Source organism: Pan paniscus, chromosome 21 (genome assembly GCF_029289425.2).
Source record: "Pan paniscus chromosome 21, NHGRI_mPanPan1-v2.0_pri, whole genome shotgun sequence".
Classification (NCBI taxonomy): Eukaryota; Metazoa; Chordata; class Mammalia; order Primates; family Hominidae; genus Pan; species Pan paniscus.
Window position 1 is genome coordinate 26,415,030 of NC_073270.2, and position 24,596 is coordinate 26,439,625.

At 45.7% G+C, this 24,596-nt stretch overlaps 1 protein-coding gene and 1 non-coding gene across 8 annotated transcripts in view; one reads left to right on the forward strand and one right to left on the reverse strand.

Annotated features, from left to right (window-relative positions):
• The window catches only part of NINL (ninein like), a 138,892-nt gene that overhangs the window by 86,116 nt on the left and 28,180 nt on the right, over nucleotides 1-24,596 (reverse strand). Inside the window, exon 1 of one of the 7 annotated variants that reach the window (XM_055104954.2) lies at nucleotides 1,053-4,679. The exons of the other annotated variants lie outside the window; for them this stretch is intronic. The gene's annotated coding sequence lies outside the window, so the exon portion shown is untranslated. Of the gene's footprint in view, nucleotides 1-1,052; nucleotides 4,680-24,596 lie in introns of those variants that run through there. 7 annotated transcript variants of the gene reach the window in all.
• On the forward strand, nucleotides 10,072-10,175 carry LOC112438034 (small nucleolar RNA U13). The gene has a single exon (XR_003026538.1). It is a non-coding gene; the product is annotated as a small nucleolar RNA U13 (small nucleolar RNA).

Here is a 24,596-nt window from a genome sequence, read left to right on the forward strand (position 1 = left end):
CTGCCCACTGACCTGCAGTGTTTGATCAAATGACATGAGTGCTGCCCTTTAGTGACTGGTGGGCACTTGATAAATGTTACCAAAACGTACACTAACATGGGCAGGGCTGGGGTCAGCTCACTGGCAAGAGTGCTGATGCCCAGAATCCAGTGTCCAATTTCCCTGCAGCACAGTTGTATGCACACTCACAGCATCAGCTGGGACAGCAAAGATAAGGAGTCAGCGAACAGCCATGCTCCTGCTGCCAGGGTCAACAGAGAGAGGCCAAGGTCACATGCCAGGGTTCACAGCAGCGGGATCTTCCTGACCCATGCAAAGACAACCCTGGATAAACAGAGGCTGGCAATGCTGACTCCACAGCCACGGAGAACCAGCAACCTGGCCCATACCTCGCTGTGAGGCCGCAGGGCCCCTGAGCGGCCAAGGCAGGCAGCTCAGCTCTGGGCAAGTCCCAGCTCCTGCCACTTGTGGCCTCGCGGTCTACAGGGTGAACTAAACACCTGCTACTAAGGGGGCGATGATTGAAAAGGCCAGGCGCTCCATACGGAGACTGCTGCTTACTCACTACACGCTGTAATACTGCCACCAAGGACACCAGAACTACCGTCCCATGTATGTACAGGTGCCCAGAATCCCAGTTTCATGCTGTCAAACCCTATTTCCAGAGGCGCCTAGCTGCAAATCGGCCTTCCCCTCCCTCCCTACTTGGAGATACAACCAATGCAAATGACAGAACACTGAGGGGAGAAAGTCGCCCTAACTCTCCCCAGGGAGCCCACAGCGTGTGAGCCGCCCACCCACAGCCCTCTGTTTAGACTCCCCAAAGCCTCTGTGTGAGGGCAGAGGCAAGGACACCCCTTCTCTATCATCCTTCCACAGACCCATGGGGCAGAGGAAAGAAACGGAGCTTTCCCTGAACTCTCAGGACCAAGACATTCATCCAGCACTGCCACTGCACACCCCTGCGGGTTCCCGGGGACTCCCAGGCCTGCGCAGGCGCCTCAGTGCAGCCTCACAACAAGCAGCTCACTGTAATAATACACACTGTTTACCTGCGCAGTTCAGAGGCCTCTTCAGTTTCTTCTTCACGCAAACTGAATTATTAATACTCCTTGGTATTCCACATGTGCATAAAATGTTTGCATGTCAAAATCACCAGAAAATCTGGCCAGTATTCAGCAGCTGACTACAAAATTGAGGGCAATATTCCAGATAAAAAGCAACACAGTTTCTCTTAGTTTCATTTTTGGAAATTGGAATGAGTAGGCTCTCAATAATCCTAATGCTATAAAGCTTAATTTAAGATACAAACATAAACTTTGCCACCAAGTGAAAGAAAATCCTGTTTTCATCCAGAGGGGAAAAGCCTGTCCCCAAACAAACTGGACACTGCCCCAGAGACATATGACGTTGTCATCGCTCTGCAGGACAGTGCAGCCCTCTGGAGGCCGGAGGAGCAAGGTGTTGGTTTGCATTTAATTTAGTTAATTTATGCACAGTGACGAGGGAATTTAAGCCATGCCCCCCAGAATCCACTGGGCATTAAGGGCAGAGAAGAGATTCATGACCACTCGGAGGCAGCCTAGGTGTGCCAATCACCTAGGGACCCAGAGTGTCCGTAACGGGAAGCCATTCCCAACAAGGATCTCTGTAAATCCCGCTCGCCCAGAAAGAACAGGGCTGAGGCAGCCCTTTGAGGGTGTTCCTTTTTAATCTGGAAAGATGTTATAACCCCAATAAAACACTGAAGCCAGTGCCTACCTTCCAGCTGAACAGACCTCAGTGCTACTTCCAATGGCCTTGCCAGCAGGAATCAACCTTCACACTCCGGCAGTTCTGAGCTCTGCTTTAAGTGTTTTCATGGTTTTCGCTTATTTTTCAAAATTTTTGCTATTTATTTATTTTGCAGGCACAGACCCAAAATATCTCAACAATCAAGTTTGAAAAGCTATCCCTTTTTTTTATCAAATAAGGTTTAAGAAGCTTTTTTATTGTTTCAGTCCCAAAAATATAAAAATAAGCTTATACCTCATTTAAGTGTTAATACTTACTTTCCCTACAAAGTAGATTTTTAGACTAAAAACTACAAAGATACCAAACGTTAAAACTGTCCTAGAACACCTTTCTGTGGTCTCCTAAAAAAAGACACCTCGGTACCTATCAACGCCAGACTCTGCTTACAAAGTCTCCGGTTTTAATGTGGGTTCTGCCACTTTCTAGCTCTGTGGTCTTGGACACATTACTTCACCTCCCTCAACCTCAGTTTCGTGATCTGAACAACCTGATTAGGACATTCTGAGCATTAAAAGAGCTAATGCTAAGCATGCTAACATGTTAGGTACTGAGACCTGTGCCTGATGGCAAGTACTGAATAAATGTTACCATGCCCCATTATACGGGCAAATGTGTCTGGGACTGTACACATGTCTCTAACCATCTACAAGCTGGGTGGGCATTTATAGCTTCCAAGATAAATAATCATATACAGCTAATCCTGTAAGTTCCTATTGTATGTCAATGTATGTAAAGACTTTTATATCCACACATACTTATATTCATGCTAGGACTATAGCTATAGATGCAAAATTTATATGTGTATCCATATAATTACAAAATATCCATACAATTAGTTATAGACATGAGATTATCCACATACACTTCTATGTATATAAAATGAGCTCTTTCTATATATATCATTACAAAAATAGGAAACTTTATTCTCAGCATCAGTATCAACTTCTAACATAAATCTACTGTAAAGAAAGCAATAGTTCCTCTTTTTTACTGGAAATAGCCAATAACAGAAATAGAAGAAATGAGACAACTAGAAGAGCACATTTGCAGCTACCACTGTAATAGCTGTAATAAGACAAGAATCATCCGTGTATGATCAAAAACAATGGGAGGAGTGACACTGTGCACACCAGCAGGGCAGGAAGCTCTAGGGGGTCAGACGTTCCCACAGAAACTACTGAGCAACTGCAATCAACTATTTCAAAACTCTGCAATCATTTCAGATCCTTATGGGCCTGCTACCATCCCTGTTCCTCAGCCCTTGTTCCTGCTGCCCTAGAGCTGGATGACAGCAGCCTGCACTCCTGGGGTGTCTGGCTGGTGCCAGAGTGGGCAGTGGGGACCCTGTCCTCCAAAGCATGGGTTCAGGGTTTTGGTTGGTCTAGTGGTTCCTTTAGGGAATGAAGCAGACTTTGCCTTGCATTCAGCCTTCCTGGGCTACAGAAGCTTCCCTCAAAAGCGTCTATCAGAATATATAAAGGGATGGGAATACCTTTTGGGAAGGGAGAAACTTTGTCAGGTCACTGGCTGACTGTGAAGAACAGAAACTTCAGTCACTGCACACAGGAAAGATTACACAATTTGAAGAATGAAGAAAAAGAATGAAGAAAAATGAACAGAGTCTGAAGGTCAAGTGTACAATCATACACATCAGAGGAGACCAAGAAGAAGAATGGGGCAGAAAAAACATTCACAGAAAAAATGGCCAAAAACTTCTCAAATCTGATGAAAGACATGCATATTTGGATCCAAAAGGTAAGAAACCCAAAAAGAATATTCTTAAAGAGATCCACACTGAGACTCATTATAGCCATATGGTCAAACCTTAAAGGCAAATAGAGAATTCTGAAAGCAGCCAACCAGCAGCCCTCGAAGATGCTCTATGGAGTAGCCATTCTTTTGTTTCTTCACTTCTCTAATAAACTTGCTTTCACTAAAAAAAAAAAAAAAAAAAAAAAAAAAAAAAAAAAAAGCCTGGGCATGGTGGCTCATGCCTATAATCCCAGCACTTTGGGAGGCTGAGGCGGGCGGATCATTTGAGGTCATGAGTTCGAGACCAACCTGGTCAACATGGTGAAACCCCCCCCTCTCTACTAAAAACACAAAAATTAGCCAGGGGTAGTGGAAGGCACTACTCGCCTGTAATCCCAGCTACTTGGGAGGCCAAGGCACGAGAACTGCTTGAACCTGGGAGGTGGAGGCTGCAGTGAGCCAAGATCGCACCACTGCACTCCAGCCTGGGCAACAGAGCAAGACTCCGTCTTCAAAAAAAAAAAAAAAGAAAAGAAAAGAAAAAGAAATATGGCTTATGGTTTATTAATATGAAAGAAAAAAGTAAAATTATCTGTTTGTAGATGATACAATCTGTGTAGAAAATCCTAAAGATTACACAGACACACACACCTCCCTCCCAAATACCCACCCACCTGTTAGAAACAATAAGTGAATTCAGCAAAATTGCAGGATACAAAATCAGCACTTAAAAATCAGTTGCAGCCGGGTGTGGTGACTCATGCCTGTAATCCCAGCACTTTGGGAGGCTAAGGCACACAGACAGCTTGAGCTCTGGAGGTCCAGACTAGCCTGGGCAACATGGCAAAACCCCATTTCCACAAAATATACAAAACGTAGCCGGGCTTGGTGCTTTGTGCCTGTAGTCCCAGCTACTCAGGAGACTGAGGTAGGAGTGAGGCAGGAGAATAGGCTCTGGAGGAGGGAACCTATGGCTGTTTCATGCCCAACTAAATTGAAAGGAAAATCCTAATTTTCGACGCCTAAGTAACAAAAGGACCAGAGGCTACTCAGGCTACTCCCTTTGCAAACTCCCAACCTTTTCTGCGTGGTAGATGGGAAATTGGCTGTCCGCAACCAATCAGACTGATTGTGGGTGGAGTCCTCCTTTGCAACTTTGTAACTTTACCTTAGCCTCTGATTGGCTGCAAAATGCAACCAATCAGATGTTGCACAAGAGCGTAACATTTGTAACTCCACTTCAGCCTCTGGTTGATGTTGAAAGCAACCAACTGCAGGCCACCACATGAGGTGAGCATGAAGTGGCCAATGGCAAACCTCTAGCCGGAGGTTTCTGGACAGGAGAAGATTCTACATGCAGGCCCTTGAGGCGCTGCTCAGCCCGCTCCCACCACTGTGGAGTGTAGTTTCGTTTTCAATAAATCCTTGCTTTGGCTCTTTCGTGGCTTCATTCTTTCTTTGCTTTGCTGGGTGTTTTGTCCAATTCTTTGTTCAAAATGCCAAGAACCTGGATAACTTGGAGTCAAGACCCTCTACCAGTAACAGATGGATCACCTGAGCCCAGGAGGCAGAGACTGCAGTGAGCAAAGATTATGCCACTGCACTCCAGCCAGGGCAACTGAGTGAGGCTGTGTCTCAAACAAAAACAAACAAACAAACAAACAAAAAATCAGGTGCAATTCTATATACCAGCAATGAACAATCTGAAAAGGAAATTACGAAAACAACTCCATTTATAATAGCATCAAAAGGAATAAAATACTTCGAAACAAATTCAATGCAATCCCCAACAAAATCTCAAAGTCACATTTTGGAGAAATGAAAAAGCCCATCCTCAAATTTATATAAAATCTTCAGTGACCCCTAATAGCCAAAACAATCTTGAAAAAGAAGAACCAAGTTGGAGCACTCAAAATTCTAGTTTTGAAGCTCACTACAAGGCCACAGAGTAATCAAAACACTGTGGTAATGGAAAGAATGAAGATGGACTCTTACCTTACATTATATATAAAAATTAGGCCAGGCGCGGTGGCTCACGCCTGTAATCCCAGCACTTTGGGAGGCCAAGGTGGGCGGATCACCTGAGGTCAGGAATTCAAGACCAGCCTGCCCAACATGGCAAAACCCTGTCTCTACTAAACATACAAAAAATTAGCAGGGCCTGGTGGCAGGCACCTGTAATCCCAGCTACTCGGGAGGCTGAGGCAGGAGAATCACTTGAACCCAGAAGGCGGAGCTTGCAGTGAACCGAGATCGCACCACTGCACTCTAGCCTGGGTGACAAGAGCAAATCTAAAAAAAAAAAAAAAAATTAACTAAAAATGGGTTAAACAAAAAGGTAAAGGCTAGAACTATAAAACTCTCAAAAGAAAACATAGGAGAAAAGATTCAGGACATTGGATTTGGCAAGGGTTTCTGGATGGCACCAAAAGCACAGGTAACAACAGGAAAAATAAAATCAGATAAATTAGACTTCATGAAAATTAAAAATTTTGTGCATCAAAAGATACTATCAAGAGAATAGATACTCCAAATACCTTGATTTGATTATTATACATCATATGGCTGCATCAAAACATCACATGTACCTCATAAATATGCATAACTATTATGTATCTATAATAATTAAAAATACTTTTCTTTTTTTGAGACAGAATCTTGCTCTATGGCGCAGACTGGAGTGTAGTGGCACAATCATGTTTCACTGTAACCTCAACCTCCAGGGCTCAAGCGATCCTCCCACCTCAGGCTCCTGAGTAGCTGGGAGTACAGGTGTACACCATCACTCCTGGCTATTTTTTTTAAAAAATTTTTTGTTGACATGGGTGTCCCATTATATTGCCTAGGCTGGTCTCGAACTCCTGGGCTCAAGCAATCCTTTTGCCTTGGCCTCCCAAAGTGCTGGGATAACAGGCATGAGCCACCGTGCACAGCCAAAAAAAATTTTTTTTTTGAGATGGAGTTTTGTTCTTGTTGCCCAGGCTGGAGTGCAACTGCGCAATCTCAGCTTACTGCAACCTCCACCTCCCAAGTTCAAGCGATTCTCCTGCCTCAGCCTCCCAAGTAGCTGGGATTACAGGCGTGTGCCACCACACCTAGCTAATTTTGTATGTTTTTAGTAGAGATGGGGTTTCACCATGTTAGTGAGGCTTGTCTGAGACTCCTGACCTCAAATGATCCACCTGCCTTGGGCTCCCAAAGTGCTGGGATTACAGTCGTGAGCCACCGCGCCTGGCCAAAAAACACTTTTTAAAGTCACTATTAAGAGAGAGAAACACAGACGGACACAGTGGTGCATGCCTGTAGTACCAGCTACTTGGGAGGCTGAGGCAGTAGAATTGCTTGAGCCCAGGTGTTTCAAGTCCAGCCCAGGCAAAATAGCAAGACATTGTCTCTTAAGAAGAGAGAATCTATGCAATAGAAAATACCTGATGAAGAATTAATATCCAGAATAAAAAACTCTACAACTCAACAACAAAAACCCAATTCAAAAATGAGCAAAGGGGTGTGGCAGCTCACACGTGTGGTCCCAGCACTTTGGGAGGCCAAGGAGGGCGGACCACTTGAGGTCAGGAGTTCGAGACCAGCCTGGCCAACATGGTGAAACCCCATCTCTACTAAAATTACAAAAATTAGCCAGGCAGGGTGGCGGCCACCTGTAATCTCAGCTACTCGGGAGGCTGACGCAGAAGAATCACTTGAACCCGGGAGGTGGAAGTTGTAGTGAGCAAGACTGTGCCACTGCGGTCCAGTCTGGGTGACAGAGCCCTGTCTCAAAAAAAAAAAAAAAAAAAGGCTGATATAAAAAACTCAATTGTAGGACGGGCGTGGTGGCTCATGCCTATAATCCCAACACTTTGGGAGGCTGAGGGGTGTGGATTACTTGAGGCCATGAGTTCAAGACCAGCCTGGCCAACATGGTGAAATCCCATCTCTACTAACACAAAAAAATTAGTGAGCCGTGATGGTGCACGCCTGTAATCCCAGCTACTCAGGAGGCTGAGGCACGAGAATCACTTGAACCCAGGAGGTGGAGGTTGCAGTGAGTCAAGATCATGCCACTGCACTCCAGCCTGGGCCACAGAGAGATCCTCTGTCTCAAATAAATAAATAAATAAATAAAATTCAATTGTATTTCTATATACATGCAATGAACAATCCTACTAGAGTATCAAAAAGAATAAAATACTTAGGTATAAATTTAATTTAAAAATGGAAAACCCATACTCTGGAAACAAACATAGTTGAAAGAAACTTAAGCCAGATGCGGTGGCTCACATCTGTAATCCTAGCACTTTGGGAAGCCAAGGTAGGCCGACTGCTTTAGCCCAGGATTTCGAGACCAGCCTGGGTAACATAGTGAGACCTCATCTCTACAAAAAAATGGAAAAAATCAGCAGGGCATAGTAGCATGCACCTGTAGTCCCAGCTACTTGGGAGGCTGAAGTTGGAGGATCTCTTGAGCTTGAGAGGTTGAGGCTGCAGTGAGCCAAGATTGCACCACTACACTCCAGCCTGGACCCTGGGCAACAGGGTAAAGCTATGTCTCCAAAAAAAAAAAAAAAAAAAAGTTTAAAAGTAACTAAATAAATGGAGACACATCTGTGGTAGTTCCTCAAAGATATATTCTCTTAATGTCTGGAACCTGTGAATATTATCTTCTATATTAATAGCAAAGAAAGTTCAGTAGATTAAAGATCTTGGGAGGAGGCGTTTATCCAAGATTATCCAGGTGGGACCTGATGCAATTACATATAGCCTCATGAAAGGCAGAAAGAATTTTGAGAGAGAAGAGGAGAGGGCAATGTGACCAGAGGCAGAAGCTGGAGTGATGAAGCCGTAAGCCAAGGAACACCTGTAGCCCCCAGAAGCTGAACAAGCCAAGGCACAAATTCTTCCCTGCAATCTAGAGAGAGCAAGCAGCCCTGCCAACACCCTGTGTTTAGACTTCTGGCCTCCGTGACTGTCACAGGATAGATTTCTGTTGTTTAACCCTAACTCAATTTGTTGTAATTTGGTACAGCAGCCCTAGGAACTAATACAACATCCCAAGTCTCAGCGTTGTTAAGATGGCTGTAATTCCCTCACCCATCACAGAGTCTAAGCAATCTCTACCAAAATCTCAGCTGGCTTCTTTAGAGAAATTAACAAGTTGACCTTAAAATTCACATGGAAATTCAAGGGAACAAGAATCACCAAAAACAATCTCGGTAAAGAAGAGCTAGATATTCCCACTCAGTTGAAAAACTTACTACAAAGGTACAGTGCAGTATGGTACTGGCATAAAGACAGATACATAGACAAATGGAATAACATTGAGAGTCCAGAAATAAACCCTTGGATTTAGAGTCCATTGATTTTCATTTTTTTTTTTTCTCTTCTGAGACAGAGTCTTGCTCTCTTGCCCAGGCTAGAGTGCAGCGGCTCCATCTCGACTCACTGCAACCTCCGCCTCCCAGATTAAAGTGATTCTCCAGCCTCACCCTCCTGAGTAGCTGGGATTATAGGCATGCACCACCATGGCCAGCTAATCTTTGTATTTTTAGTAGAGACAGGGTTTCACCATGTTGGCCAGGCTGGTCTCAAACTCTGGACCTCACGTGATCCACCTGCCTCAGCCTCCCACAGTGCTGGGATTACAGGTGTGAGCACCTGGCCCAAAGAACTCTTAAAACTCAACAAGGCTGGGCATGGTGGCTCACACTTATAATGCCAGTACTTTGGGAGGCCAAGGTGGGTGGATCACCTGAGGTGAGGAGTTTGAGACCAGCCTGGCCAACATGGTGAAACTTCATCTCTACTAAAAATACAAAATTAGCCGGGCGTGGTGGCACATGGCTGTAATCCCAGCTATTCGGGAGGCTGAGGCAGGAGAATCACTTGAACCCAGGAGGCGGAGGTTGCAGTGAGCCAAGATCGCGCCACTGCACTCCAGCCTGGGCAACAAGAGCAAGACTCTGTCTCAAAAAAAAAGAAAACAGAACAAACAAACAAACAAAAAAACTCAACAATAAGAAGAAAAACTCAACTGAACAATGGGCAGAAGATGTGAACATCTAACCTAAGAACATACACAAATGGCAAATATGCATATGAAGATGCTCAACATTATATGCCCCCAGGGAACCACAAACAAAACAAAGAGACACCATGACACACCCATTAGCATAGCCAAAATACAAAATACTAATACCACCAAATACTGACAAGAATCAGGAGCAACTGAAACTCATATTCACTGCTGCTGGGAATGTAAATGGGACAGCCTCTCTGGAAGACAGTTTGGCAGTTCCTTACAAAACCAAACATATTCTTACAATGCAATCCAACAATTGTACTCCTTGGTATTTCCTTAAATAAGTTGAAAACTTATGTCCACACAAAAACTGTACCTGGATATTTATTGCAGCTTCATTCAGAACTGCCAAAACTTGGGTGCAACTAAGATGTCTTTCAGTAGTTGAATAGATAAACTGTGGTACATCAGATAATGGACTACTACTCAGCACTAAGAAGAAATGAGTGATCCTCTTGTAGTTAATAAGTGTGATAGCTGGGTGTTCACATGCACGTGTGAGATGTGCTACCCTGAAACCCTGTTATGATGTTGGCACATTACTCATCTGAAATGAAAAAAAGAAAAAGAAAAAAGAAATGAGCTATGAAGGCATGAAAATACATGAAGGAATCTTAGATGCATATTGCTAAGTGACAGAAGGCCATGTGAAAGGCTACATACTATACAATTCCAACTATATGACTTTGTAAAAGTGAAAAGTGTGAAGATGGTAAAAAGATCAGTGGTTGCCAGGGGTGGAGGGAAGAGAGGGATGAACAGGGGAAGTACAGAGGAATTTTAGGTTAGTAGAACTATTCCGTAATATACTATAATAGTGGATGCATGTCATTTTACATTTGTTAAAACCCACAGAATGTACACCACCAAGAATAAACCCTAATACAAACCTTAGTCTCTGGAGGGGGATGATGTGTCGATGTGGGTTCAACAAGTGCAATGAAAGGACCAGGCTGGGGTAGGACACTGACGGTGAAGGAGGCTGTGCATGGCAGAAGCGGAGGGCATGTGGCATCTCTCTTCTACCCTGCTCAATATTGCCGTGAACCAAAACTGGCTCTAAAAAATAAAGTCATTTTTTTTCTTTTCTTTTTTTTTTTTTTTGAGACAGAGTCTCGCTCTGTCTCAAAAAACAGGCTGGACTGCAGTGGCACGATCTTCGCTCACTGCAAGATCCACCTCCCAGGTTCACGCCATTCTCCTGCCTCAGCCTCCCAAGTAGCTGGGACTACAGGTGCCCGCCACCACGCCTGGCTAATTTTTTGTATTTTTTTTTAGTAGAGACGGGGTTTCATCATGTTGGCCAGGATGGTCTCAATTTCCTGACCTTGTGATCCGCCCGCCTAGGCCTCCCAAAGTGCTGGGATTACAGGCGTGAGCCACCATGCCCAGCCAATAAAGTCATTTTTTTAAGTGAAGGGGAAATTAAGACGTTTTCAAATAAACAAAAACTGGGAGAGTTCTTCAGTAGCAGATCTAACCAATGAGAAATACTAAAGAGTGTCCTTCAGGCTAAAACAAAAGGATGCTACACTAAAATCAACACGAAGAAATAAAAAGTACCAATAATGGTAACCGTATCAGTAAATATAAAACTTAATATTAATCAATTTTTTGTATTTAACTTCATTCCCCTTCATTTGGTATAAAAGACCAATAATACACAATTTGCACAATACAATAATTATATATCTATCTTGATGAGTACAAAATGTTTAAGGATGTAATTTGTGATAACAACAGCATAAAAAGGGGGAGGAACAGAGCTATCTAGAAGGAAAGTTTTTGCGTACTATTGTGATATTATGAGATATACATATATATTCATTTCAACCACAGCTCCTGGCTCATAACTCCTATAGTCCTTGTTAGTCTTTTGTTATAATGTTGGGGAACCTGAGGCCTCAGATGCAGACATCAGAAAACAGAATCTCAGCTGGGCACAGTAGTTCACACCTACAGTCTCAAAGTTTTGGGAGGCCGAGCGGGGAGGATCACTTGAGGCCAGGAGTTTGAGACCAACCTGTCCAACAAAGCAAGGCCTCTAAAAAAATTAATAAATAAATAGAATTAGCTAGGCATGGTGGCGTGCCATTGTATTCCCAGCCACTTGGGAGGCTAAGGCAGGAGGCACAATCGTAGCTCACTGTAGCCTCAAATTCCTGGCCTCAGGTGATCCTTCTGCCTCAGCTTCCCAAGTAGCTGGGACCACAGGCATGTACCACCACACCCGGCTACGTTTTTATATTTTGTAGGGACAGGGTCTCACTTTGTTGTCCCAAGCTGCTCTTGAACTCCTAGCCTCAAGTGATCCTCCTGCCTTGGCCTCCAAAATCTCTGGGATTATAGGCGTGAGCTACCATGATTGGCTCAGAAAAACTATTTTTTACTGACCACCTGTTCTGTGCCTCAGACATAAAATACATCATATCAATAATGCTATACAAGTGTTACCATGTGCAGATAAGGAAGCTGAGTGACAGAGAAGTTGGGTCATAGGCTTAAAGTCACAAAGGGCATACTGGAGCTGACATGAAGCCCAAGTCAGCCTGACTGGGAAGGCTGTCATCTTCCCCATGGCTGGGTTGCCCTGCCAGGCTCTGTTGAAACAACAAGTCCATCGACACCCATGTGGGGTCTGGAATCAGTCTAGTGACCGTTCTCCTGCTCTCAGGGTTTAGCCATCTAGTCCCTTTGCCACAACATCTGTGAGATCCCAGCCTAGATCAGCCCTGATCCTGCCACATCACCCACCATGGACACACATATGACTCCAGCTATGAGCGTGTGATAGCTTAACCAGCCTCCTATCAATAGACACTTAGGTTGTTTCCAATCTGCTATGGTTTGGAGGTTCGTCCCCTCCAAATCTCATGTTGAAATGTGATTCCATGTTGGAGGTAAGGCCTGATGGGAGGTGTTTAGGTCCTAGGGGCAGACCTGGCATGAATGGCTTGATGCTGTCCTCACGATAATGACTGAGCTGTTGCTCTGAGTTTATGAGAGATCTGGTAGTTTAAAAATGTGTGGCATCTCCCTGCCTCCCTCGCTCCTGCTCTCAGTACCTGCTCCCCCTTCACCTTCCACCATGATTGGAAGCTTCCTGAGGCCTCATCAGAAGCAAGGCAGATGACTGTGCCATGCTTGTGCAGCCTGCAGAAATGTGAGCCAATTAAACCTCTTTCCTTTATAAATTACCCAGTCTCAGATATTTCTTTATAGCAATGCAAGAGCAGCCTAACACACAGTCTTTTGCTAATATAAACAATGCTGTAATAAATAACCTCTGAGGGATAAATTCCTAGAAGTGGAGCCCTTGGGTCACGAGTGTGCATCTTTTCCATATGGAGAGATATCGCTAAAATGTCTTCCACAGAAGAAGTTACACCAATGCACAGTCCCACTAGCAACAGATGAGGCCGCCTGTCTATCCCTTGGCAACGCAGCACATTATCAAACTTTCAGATATTTTTTACAATCTGATAGGTTAAAAAAAAAAATCACATCTTCCCATAGGTTTCATTGACAAACAGCTTTTTGAAGGAATAAGCAATTATTCAATGTCTGCTCTATGTAAATCTTAGATAATCTGATGGAATACAAAAGATATAAAAGAAATGTCCTCAGCTCGCAAGCCTGAAGTCAGGTGTGACTGACGGAATACGCACACAACACCAGTTAGGAACATGAAGCAGCATGTCTGGTCTAAAGGGAGACGGGACACAGTAGCAAGCACCTCAGGCTGTCTCCATCAATACCTGCTGGGCCTCAGTTTCCTCTTATGTAAAATCCGGGCATGAAATCAGATGAATCCCAATATCCCTTCCATTTTTGAAATTCTATATTGAATAGAAAATAGTTAAACTCATTTTAAATCTGGGTTCTTCACAAATAACCCATGTTGGCCAGCAGGGTGTGACAATGGCACTGTGTCCCCACCCTTCTGACACTGGGCGCGGGGCTGCATTCAGTGCTGGAGCTTCACGACGCTGCTGCCCTTGCCCCAGCCTAGAACCATAATTTGGTTCCAGACAGCCACAACAGGAAAGTGTTAGAATGGAAGGTGTAAGAGAAACCTTGTCCAGCAGTGGTGACAAACCCACACTCACCTAGCCTCACTCACACATATTCTCACTTCTGTTCACTGCCCACAATTTGATGCGTGGAATCTGGATGGGAAAACAGTGACGATGAGTGGCCCCAGGCAACTCCTGGCTCTGGCCTCACCAGCATCCACATAACAGGATAAAAGAGGCGCACAGGACTGATGGGCCCACAGAACCATCTATCTTTAGACCAAAGACAATGAAGGAAGGGATCTTTCATTAGTTCTACTCTGCATCTCCTATTTCTCAACTTGTAGTAAAAGTAATGAATTACTTTCAAGGAATGAGCAGGATGCAGACAGATTAAAGAACAGATTTGCACATGACCTGACTGTGACCTGACTATGCTGAAAGGCCGCTATGGCATAAAATATTTGAGGTGCTTAGGAGAACAGGAAGTGGAATCTTTGGAAACTTCAGAGGCCATGTTCAGTCCCAGGGGCCAAGTCTTTGTTTCAGATGCACGGGTCCTTGTGAGAAGTCTGGCTGTTCTGAGCCCCACAACACTGGAGTCTGTATTTTTCACATTACGATTCCTAAACTCAACTCCCTCCTTTTCTACCCAAAAGCTAACAGCATTGGCATGAAAAAAGCAGCCACAAAAAGGTTTTTCCTCTGGCAGGAACCAAGCTGGGTGCAGGGAAAAGACATTTGCTAAAACAGACTTCTGGTTTCTGAGCACCCCAAACAACTTTTACTTGGTCTAATCATTGCTGGCGAATCTCCCTTGACAGGATGAATGTTTAAATAAACAAATCTGTCTTCAAGCTGCATTTGTTAAAACAGCAGATGGAGATTTAACTGAGCTGAGGAGGAACAGAGCTCTTTATCTCCGTAAGTATGACAAGTGAGATGAGGGACTGAGGCAGAAGTCTCAACCCTCAGGGCCTATTAAGCAGCTTTAGGGAGCATCCAGGAAAACCTGGGATAGCTCCATCTGTGGCTGTTTTCCTGAAGAGGTTTTCTGGAGGTTTAGTATTTACACATTCCTTTAAAGTGCAGAAGGCATGTAGGAAGAGGGTCAGGTAGGCAGTAAGGGAATGGTTCTATTCCCATGGGCCTTGAGCTGGTGCCCAGTAAATCTACATTTTACGTAAGATAAGGTGAACGTTTGAAGAGGAGCAGGGACTAAAGGAGGAGTCAGTTCCACAGACATCTCCGGGTAGGTGGAGAAGGGAGTTTGTCTTTCCTCTGCATTTGGGAAAATAAGCTTGTAATCAACATTATCAGTGTGGCGTTTCAGGAGCCAGACTTAGACTGTAGACCTAAAGTCTCCCCTTTTCATACATTGGCATGTCCTCATGTATGGGAGGTGTAAACCAAAAATAAAATTCTGAGCCCCACCCCCCCCCCATTATCTGAATGGTGCCCTCCTCTCAGCCAAGGGCATTCCAAAGTTATCCTGAAGAACTAGTTCAGGCATGACAGGATGGGGGGTTGGACTGCCCCATTATGCCCTCCTCCCTTTAGAAGAATTCAGGCACAACTGACCAGCATTAACATTAAAACAGATCTCAAGACTGACAAGGCAGACTCCTGTAGCAATAAGATACCAGCTTGACTCTAGCACAGCATCATAAGACAGATAGCAAGCCCTGGAAGTACTTTACTACAAACTATATTTCTTTGCCATATCTTGAAGTACTCCTGCAAAGTTGTCTCTTGTGGGGAAAATCTACATTCTGAAGAGAATCTCCTTCCTTTTCCAGGCCTTCTTCCTGATCCAGGAGAGAATCAGCTCTGATAAGACACATTTACAATGGATTCTCTCTGAAGCCTGCTATCTGGAGGCTCCCTAAGTATAATGAGAACCCTGGTCTCCACAACCCCTTTTCTTTCTTTGTTGTTTTTTGTTTTTGTTTTTGTTTTTTTTTGAGACAGAGTCTCGCTCTGTTGCCCAGGCTGGAGTGCAGTGTACTAATGTATGACTTTGCCTGTGACTTCTGCTTCCCTAAAATGCATAAGACAGAGTCGTGCCCTAACTGCCTCAGGACCACTTATCAAGGCTTCTTGGGTTTGTGTTTTCCCCAGGCCACGGTCAATCATACTGGCTCAGCATAAACCTCCTTAAGATATTTTACAGTTTGGGTTTTCCATTAACACCTTCACAGCATACACTTGAGTTTTTAAAGTTGAGCAGGTCCAGCAGGTTTCCCCCAGGTGGATTCTGACTGAACAGTTTATGAGTGATTTCTCCATACCTGTTATTCAATCCAAGCTTTCGTGGGCAAGTGCTTTCTTACCTGCCTGTGCCCCTCAATCAGAGCATAATGTTATAGAACATCAGAGTCAGAAGGTACTCAGAACCAAGAAAAATTTAACCCAAAAAAGATCTAGAATAAAATGCAGCTTTTGCTTCACCCTTAAAAGAGTGGGAAATTTGACTATATAAAAGTCACAATTTCTAAATAGGAAAGAATAAAATCAGAAGATAAATGACAAACAAGAAGGTAATTTTAATGTACATCACAGGCCAAAGGTTAATTCCCTTAATAAAGAGCTCCTAAAATCAGTACTGAAACAACCTACCCTGCCCCCACCCTCCAAAAGCAAAGGATCTAGATTACAAAGATGGAAATACAAATGGCTCTTGAACATGTGGAGAGATGCTCCACTGTGCTCATCGGGAGAGATACAAACCCCACCGAGAGAGAGGACTTTTCGCTTGTCAGACTGTGCCTCAGGTCGGCTGGGCTGCTGTGACAAGGCACCGTGGCCAGACAGCTAAAACAGAATGTATTTCCTTCTGTTCCAGAGCCATCAAGAGGCGTCTCATCAAGAAGTTGGCGTGGCTTCTTCTTTGGCCTCTCCTCGGCTTGCAGATGTCTCCCCTGCATGTGCCTGTGTCCTCATCTGTTCTCATAAGGACACCAGTCATATAGAACCAGAGCCACCCTTATGGCCTCATGTGATACTGTGGTGTAGCAAAAAGTGTATGTTTAGTCTTGGTCCTAGGTTCCTGACATACAGCTCCCAAAACCCTCAGAATTTCCTGAGTAATAGGGAATTCTGTTATTCATAATAAGCCCCTTTCAACTACACCAGCGTTTATATTACTGAGGTGACTCTAGGAGGAAAGCGGCTGGTTACCAGATGGACCAACCCTGGGATTAGGATAATCCCACCCCCAGCCTCCAGGGTGGGCGGGGCTGCAGCTAAACCCCATCCACCTCTTCATCTGCTGTTCATCCACATTCTTGGTCACAGCTTCATAATAAACCGGTAAACATTTGTAAATGTTTCCTTGAGCTTTGCAAGCCACACTATCAGATGATCAACCCCCAGAGATGGTCTTGGGGACTCCTGATTTAAAGTCAGTCGTTCAGATGCACAGGTCACAACGTGGGACTCGTGACTGCCTTCTGAACTGGGGGAAGCCAAATGGAACTGAGCCCTTAACCTATGGGGTCTGCACTAACTCCAGGTAGTGAGGAACTGGGTTAAATTCTAGGACATCCAGGGGCCTCTGAAGAGAATTGGAGAATTACGTGGTGTGGAAAGACCACGTTTGGTGTTAGAAGTGTTCTGCTGAGTAGAGAAACCATGTTTTCCATTTTACTTTTCACTTGATTACCTCTTTAAAGAACCTGTCTCCAAATACAATCACATTCTGAGGTACTGGAGGTTAGGGCTTCAACATCCGAATTCTGGGGAACACAACTTGGCCCACAGCAGACTGGCACTCTGTTGATGAAGCCATAGGAAAGCAGGCTTCATACACGCTGATGGGAAATAAACCGGGGCAACCTCTACGAACAGCAACTTGTCAGCATCAAAATTTTAACGTGTATTTCACAAAAGAAGATTCATTAATGGGCAAAAAGTGCACAGAAAGATGCTCAACAGTATAAGTAATTAGGGAAATGCAAATCAAACGAATGAGGTAACACTGCACACTGCCTGGGACAGCTATACTCCTGGGATCCACTGGGCAGATGCACTGCAATGCTGGTCTTCCCCAAGGTTCCTGCCCTGTCCCTCCTTGCCATGGGGGCACATTTAAGGATGGCCACCTCCACACAAGCCAGTCCAGTGCAGCTTGGTCTGGGGAGTTCTGCTGCACTCCTGGGCAGCTGTGTGGCCGAGTCAAGCTGCTTATGCTCTCTGGGCCTGAGCTGAGATATCAAATGAGGAAGCCAAACCTGATCCCAGGCACCTTTGTGCTCCAAAATTCTCATTCTCTTGGGCCCAGCACAATGCCTTCTGGGCTCCCCTCACCACTGAGCTCCACAAGAGTCCTGAGGGGGAAATCAGAGGACACCAAGCAGCCTGGTCTTGGACAGGGTGTTCTGCAGATGGCCATTACCTGAGCGTGCTGGCCTATGGGCTGGCCCTGAGCACCCACAGCCACAGCTCCCACACCCAACCTTACACAGAGCTGACCTCGGCACCCATGGCCACAGCTCCCACACCCAGCCTCACCCACGGCTGACCCCGGCACCCGTGGCCACAGCTCCCACACCGAGACTCACCCAAGGCTGGCCCCAGCACCCATGGCCACACCTCCCACATCCAGCTTCATCCAGGGCTGACCCCAGCACCCACGGCCACAGGTCCCACACCCAGCCTCACCCAAGGCTGACCCCAGCACCCACGGCCACACCTCCCACACCCAGCCTCACCCAGGCCTGACCCCAGCACCCACGGCCAAACCTCCCACACCCAGCCTCACCCAGGCCTGACCTCAGCACCCACGGTCAAACCTCCCACACCCAGCCTCACCCAGGGCTGACCCCGGCACCCACAGCCACACCTCCCACACCCAGCCTCACCCAGGGCTGACCCCGGCACCCACGGCCACAGCTCCCACACCCAGCCTCATCCAGAATCCAAGCTCGTCCCAGACACTGTCTCTCTGGCCGTTGCTCAGCATGGACCTGGCTCTTAATGGACCCTCCATTGGTGTCTGCTGAGTCTCACTTCCCCTCTCCCTCTCCTGCTCTGTGCTAGGAAAAAGGCAATTTGAGTTTTTATGTTACATCCAAACAAAAGCTGGCAGCTCATCATGCACGAGTGGAACTAAATCAATGTCGTGGCCTGAGGTCGTGCAGCACAATGCACTCAGCTGAGCAATGTCAGCACGGAAAGCCCACTCGGACCTTGGATCTCCAGACATGCCCATTCAGCCCGGTTTGGGCCACTCTTTCCAACCAACTCCACGATGTCCCTAACATGTTTTTTAAAAAATGTTTCCACACAGGAAAAGTCAAAAGTCAGGAAAATTTCAGAACTCCAGCTATAATATTTACAAGGTTCTAGCTAAGCTTGCCATACACACGTCTGCAAACATCCTTCTAAAAGGGGAAAACTTTTAGAGCCAAAAGAATGAAATAAAGTGGATCAGAAGTAAATTCAACACTGATAGGACAGTGAAAAGAACACATGAAACACTTGGCATCTGTGTATCAAAAGGAATTTGTCTCTCTTTCCAAACACTTTGGCTCACATTACGTTTACTTAAAGAAAAAAGGGGGTGGATACAGTGGCTCATGCCTGTAATCCCAGGACTTTGGGAAGCTGCTGTAGGAAGATCACTTGAGGCCAGGAGTTCGGGAACAGCCTGAGCAACATAGCGAGACTGTCTAGAAAACAGAAAAATTAGCCGGGCGTGGTGGCACGTGCCTGTATTCCCACCTACTTGGGGGGCTGAGGTGGGAGGACCACTTGAGCCGAGGTTAAGGCTGTGGTGACCCGTGACTGTGCCCCTGCATGATGAAGGGGGCCTGCCCCTCCACACCTGTGGGTATTTCTCACAAGGTGGAGACAAGAGACTGAGAAAAGAAATAAGAAACAAAGTATAGACGAGGAAAAGTGGGCCCAGGGGACCGGCGCTCCGCAAGCAAGGACCTGCACCGGCACTGGTCTCTGAGTTCCCTCAGTATTTATTGATCACTATCTATACTATCTCGGTGAGGGGGATGTGGCAGGACTATAGGGTAATGGCAGGGAGAGGGTCAGCAGGAAAACATGTGAGCAAAGGACTGTGTGTCATAAATAAGTTTAAGGAAAGGTGCTGTGCCTGGATGTGCACATAGGCCAGATTTATGTTTGACTTTACAAAACATCTCAGTGCAGTAAAGAGCAGTATTGCTGCCAGCATGTCTCATCTCCAGCCATTAGGCAGTTTTTTCCTATCTCAGTAAATAGAATGTACGATCAGATTTTACACTAAGACATTCCATTCCCAGGGACCAGCAGGAGACAGATGCCTTCCTCTTATCTCAACTGCAGAGAGGCCTTCCTGTTTCACTAATCCTCCTCAGCACAGACCCTTTACAGGTGTCGGGCTGGGGGACGGTAAGGTCTTTCCTTTCCCACGAGGCCATATCTCAGGCTGTCTCAGTGGGGGGAAACCTTGGACAATACCCAGGCTTTCTTGGACAGAGGTCCCTGCGGCCTTCCGCAGTGCATTGTGTCCCTGGGTACTTGAGAATGGAGAATGGCAATGACTTTTACCAAGCATACTGCCTGCAAACACATTTTTAACAAAGCACATCCTGCACAGCCCTAAATCCATTAAACCTTGAGTCAATACAGCACATGTTTTCTGCAAGCACAGGGTTGAGGCTAGGGTTACAGATTAACAGCATCTCAAGGCAGAAGAATTTTTCTTATACAGAACAAAATGGAGTTTCTTGTGTCTTCCATTTTCTACATAGACACAGTAACAGTCTGATCTCTCTTTCTTTCCCCCACACATTCCAGCCTGGGCAACAAGGGCGAGACTCCGTCTCAAATAAATTAAAAAAAAAAAAAGAAAAGAAAAGATAGAAAAGAAAATATGAACCTGCCCCTAACAGATGTAGAAAAAAGAAGGGTGTTCAACAAAAATGGTCACTGAGGCAAGTGTCTCGATCAGCAGAGGTTTATTGAGCCAAGTCTGAGGACGCACCCAGGGAAAACACAAGCCACTGAAGCATCTGTGACCTCTGCTTTTCCAAAGAGGATGTGGGAACTTACTGTGTGTGTGAGGTGGGGGCAGGCAGGAGGGAAACAAGGGTGGGGGCAGGGAGGCAAACGGTTATTCTTATGAGGCTCTAATAACTGCTCAGCACCCGTATGTTTTATATCAGATAAGGTAAATCTTTGAAAAGAGGGAATGGAGGAGAGTCAAGCAGGAAGAGTGATTGATCCTGTCTTGAGTGTGTTCTGCACTTGGGAAGGTAAGCTTGTCATCAACATTGCCAGTGTGAGATTTAACAGGATTCAGGATTGAGGAGTTAAACTTGGCTTGCAGACCCAAGGTTACAATTGGCATGTACTGGTTTTACAGCAGACATGTATCCTGAAAGGTTTAGGGGCTAGCAAGGGATGTCCCTGTGAGCAATTTGTGAGGGAGGCCATCGGGAGGTATACAGCCTTTTACCATCCTGGGACCTGGCTTATGTCTAACCCTATGACACATTGTTGTGAAGTTACAGCTCTGTTTGGGGAAAAAGAACAGCAGTTGCATGACTCCATTCCCAGGCTTAACTCTCCCTTTGGCATAACCAGTTGGCGGGGTGGGGATGGGGAGGTACCAAAATTTCATTTTCTTTTACAGAAGCTATTTCCCTCAAGCCTTTTATCATTTTTTTTTTCTTCCAACTCAAGTTAAAAATCTACTAAAAGAGCTGGGCATGGTGGTGTGTGCCTGTAATCCCAGCTACATGGGAGGCAAAGGTGGGAGGACCACTTGAGCCCAGGAGTTCAAGACTAGCCTGAGCAGCATAGCCAGACCCTCCCCACCTCAAAAAGAATGCTGACAAACTAACCATATACATAGGTTAAACCACTTTTCTAAAAGAGCTGTGAAAGAAAAAAATAAATCTACTAAAAAAAATAAAAGGTAACATAATCCTCTGGATTTGTAAGGCCAATTGCATGTTTATCCTATTAATCAAACAGTGATGCCAGAGCTTTTGTTCCAAGCCATGCTGGCACTATACAGACAGAGGCATGCTTGCTCACCCTTCTGTCTAAATCACGGAGGGGCTACAAGCCTCCAGCATTTGGTCAAGCCCTCAAGTTTGAAGTCAACTCAGTCAGGTCTAGACACACCCCCCTGCAAGGCTGAGAGGTCCTGGAAAGAACCACATCCCAGGCTATGTCCAGGAGAGAAAAATAGAGGTGCTGAGCAGGGATGGGAAAAGAAAGGAGACACAGAAAGTAATTCAGAGTAGCTCCAGGTGGCTCTTACAGCTTGGAGGACAAGTTTGGGAAGAGCCGAGCCTATCTGCGAAGGTCAGTAAACACACCGGGTTACTCAGGCCTTCCTGGAGAATCAGGGTCTGGCTAGAATCAAAGAAAGGCTGAGCTGAGACACCCAGGGAAAGTGCTGGTGCAGGTGAGGCACTCATGGAGCAGGGGTCTCAGCTCACCTTTTGCTTCCCCACGCAAGGGCACTGGTGCAGCGGCCTTGCTCACTGTGGCCCTCCACTTCAGACCCCACTATGCCTGGAAGTTACTTCTCACCCTTGTTGGTTTTTTTTTTTTTTTTTTTTTTGGAGATGGGGTCTTGCTATGTGGCCCAGGCTGTTATTCACAGGTGTGATCACAGCTCAATGCAGCCTCACACTCCTGGGCTCGTGATCCTCCCACCTCAGCTGCCCAAGTGGGTGGGACTACAGGTACCTGCCACCACGTGCAGCTTATTGGAATCGTAATTGGCTTCAGACATACTGTTACAAAAAAACCGAAAACAAAAACAAAAATCCAAAGGTTGGGGAAATGGCATTTTAAACAGAGCCACTCACTGGTCCCCATCAGTACTGAGGATGCACACAGTACCGGCCCCAGTGTCTCCACTTCTGTAACCAACGGCTTGTGGGCCACATTGGGAAAGGTACTTTCTGATTTTCTTTAACATTAAAAACAATTTTAAGAAAAATAATTATCATTCCCATGGCAAAGATATTTTCCTCCAATGTGTAACACAGATGCATATTAGGCTGAAATAAATACAGCTAGGTTAGCATGAACACGTGTCACAAGTAAAGCCCATATAAAATCTCATTCCTTTAAACAAAAATGCACAGACTTGCACGCCATTATGTGAACCTGGGTCGAAAAAGAGTGTCCTTCACTTATCTTTCTCCCCAGGGAAGCTAAAGAGGAAGGAAAGAGCATCTCAGTTCAACAGGCACGATGGGAAGAGGTTCTGAAACAGTGGCCCATGGAGGTGACTCCGTTTCCTGCTCCCTGCTCACTCTGCCCCACTTGGGCAGCAGGAGGATATTCTGCACTTGCTGCCTCCAGGAGGGAGACAGAGCAGAACAACACAAACTGGGAGGCTCTTCTTGTTGTCTGAGGTTCAGATGCTCAGTCCCTGGACAGCAGCCAACAGCTGCAAATAATAAACATGCAAGCCTTCCAGGCAGCTATGGCTGGACCTGGCAGGCAGGGCACGGGTCAGGGCAGAAGGACCAGGCCTTCTAACCAAACCTGCAGGTAGGTGTGGGGGAAGTGAGAGTGAATTCACTCTTTCAGGCAACGTTCAGGAAGGGGCAGGAGCCCAGGCAAGGAAGGGCAGCGAGGTGTGTCGAGGCAACAAGGAGCAGAAGCTAAACAAGGAGCCACACAGCGGGAGGGCTGCACTCTGCGGAGCACGGGGTCAGGAGAAAGGTCTGTGTGCAGGGGACCCATGGGAACCAAGGCCCAAAGACAGACAGAAGGACAGCCCCCTGAGTGCCAGAGTGGACAGAACATGAAACCCCTGCCAGGTAGAGACATAGCCCTGGGTGACCTCTGGATGGATAAAAATGAACTTTCTGCCACCTGGAAGGGTATGGGCTCATGGAAGAGAACACAGTGCATCTCAGACAACAGAATGGCAATCTGCACACTGGAGTTTAAGGATCACAATTTATACAAAACCTATGGCTCTAGCCAGGTGCAGTGGTTCATGCCTGTAATCCCAGCACTTTGGGAGGCCGGGGTGGGTGGATCGCTTGAGACCAGGAGTTCAAGACCAGCCTGAGCAACATAGTAAGAACCCTGTTCTTTACCAAAAAAAAAAAAAAATTAGCTAGGTGTGGTGATGGGGGTCTGTAGTCCTAGCTATTCAGGAGGCTGAGGCAGGAGGATCACTTGGGCCTAGGAGGTCAAGGCTGAAGTAAGCTGTGACTGCACCTTCGCACTCCAGCTTGAGTGACAGAGCAAAACCATCTTAAAAACAAACAAACAAACAAACAAAAAACCTGTGTCTGGTAACTGCAGAATCAGGGACCCTGGGGAGCCCGCTTTGGCAGTATGTGCCACTCAGGTCTTTCATTCAGATTATCATAGCTCCACGGGCCTGAATATCTTGATTGTGTGCCAATATATTTAAAACTAGAAAAAATATGTGCCCTGGGATGATTTTTTTTTCCTCTACAGAGAAATAGCCATCGGCACCCCGGTAACAACCTGAGTCGAGATCACAGGCTGAGATGAATACAAACAGCGTTTGGTTTCTGAGAAGGCCAGTTTCCTTCCAGTTCACTCCTGTTCCTAGGGAATAATCTTCCTCATGGTCCTGACCCAAAATGTAGGCAGTCTATCAGGCGTCTACCTTGGTGGAGCCTGGACATCAACTTGTGTCCACCTAACCCTGTGACACTGTCAGACGTGGCTCTCAGGCACCTCTTCCATAACGTACAGACAGGCCCCACAACAAAGCAGCCCATGCCACACACACCTGCCGAGGCTCCTACATCTTCCTACTGACAATTTTGATGGATATAGCCAAATTGCTCTCCATAGAGGCTATATCTATTTACACAATATACCATGGATAATGTTCCAGGTAGATAAATGAGAATTTTAACACATTTACTCTAAGTAAAATTTGTACTGAAAAATAAATATTCAAAGGTAAATGTATACAAATCATGAGCATATGGCTCAAG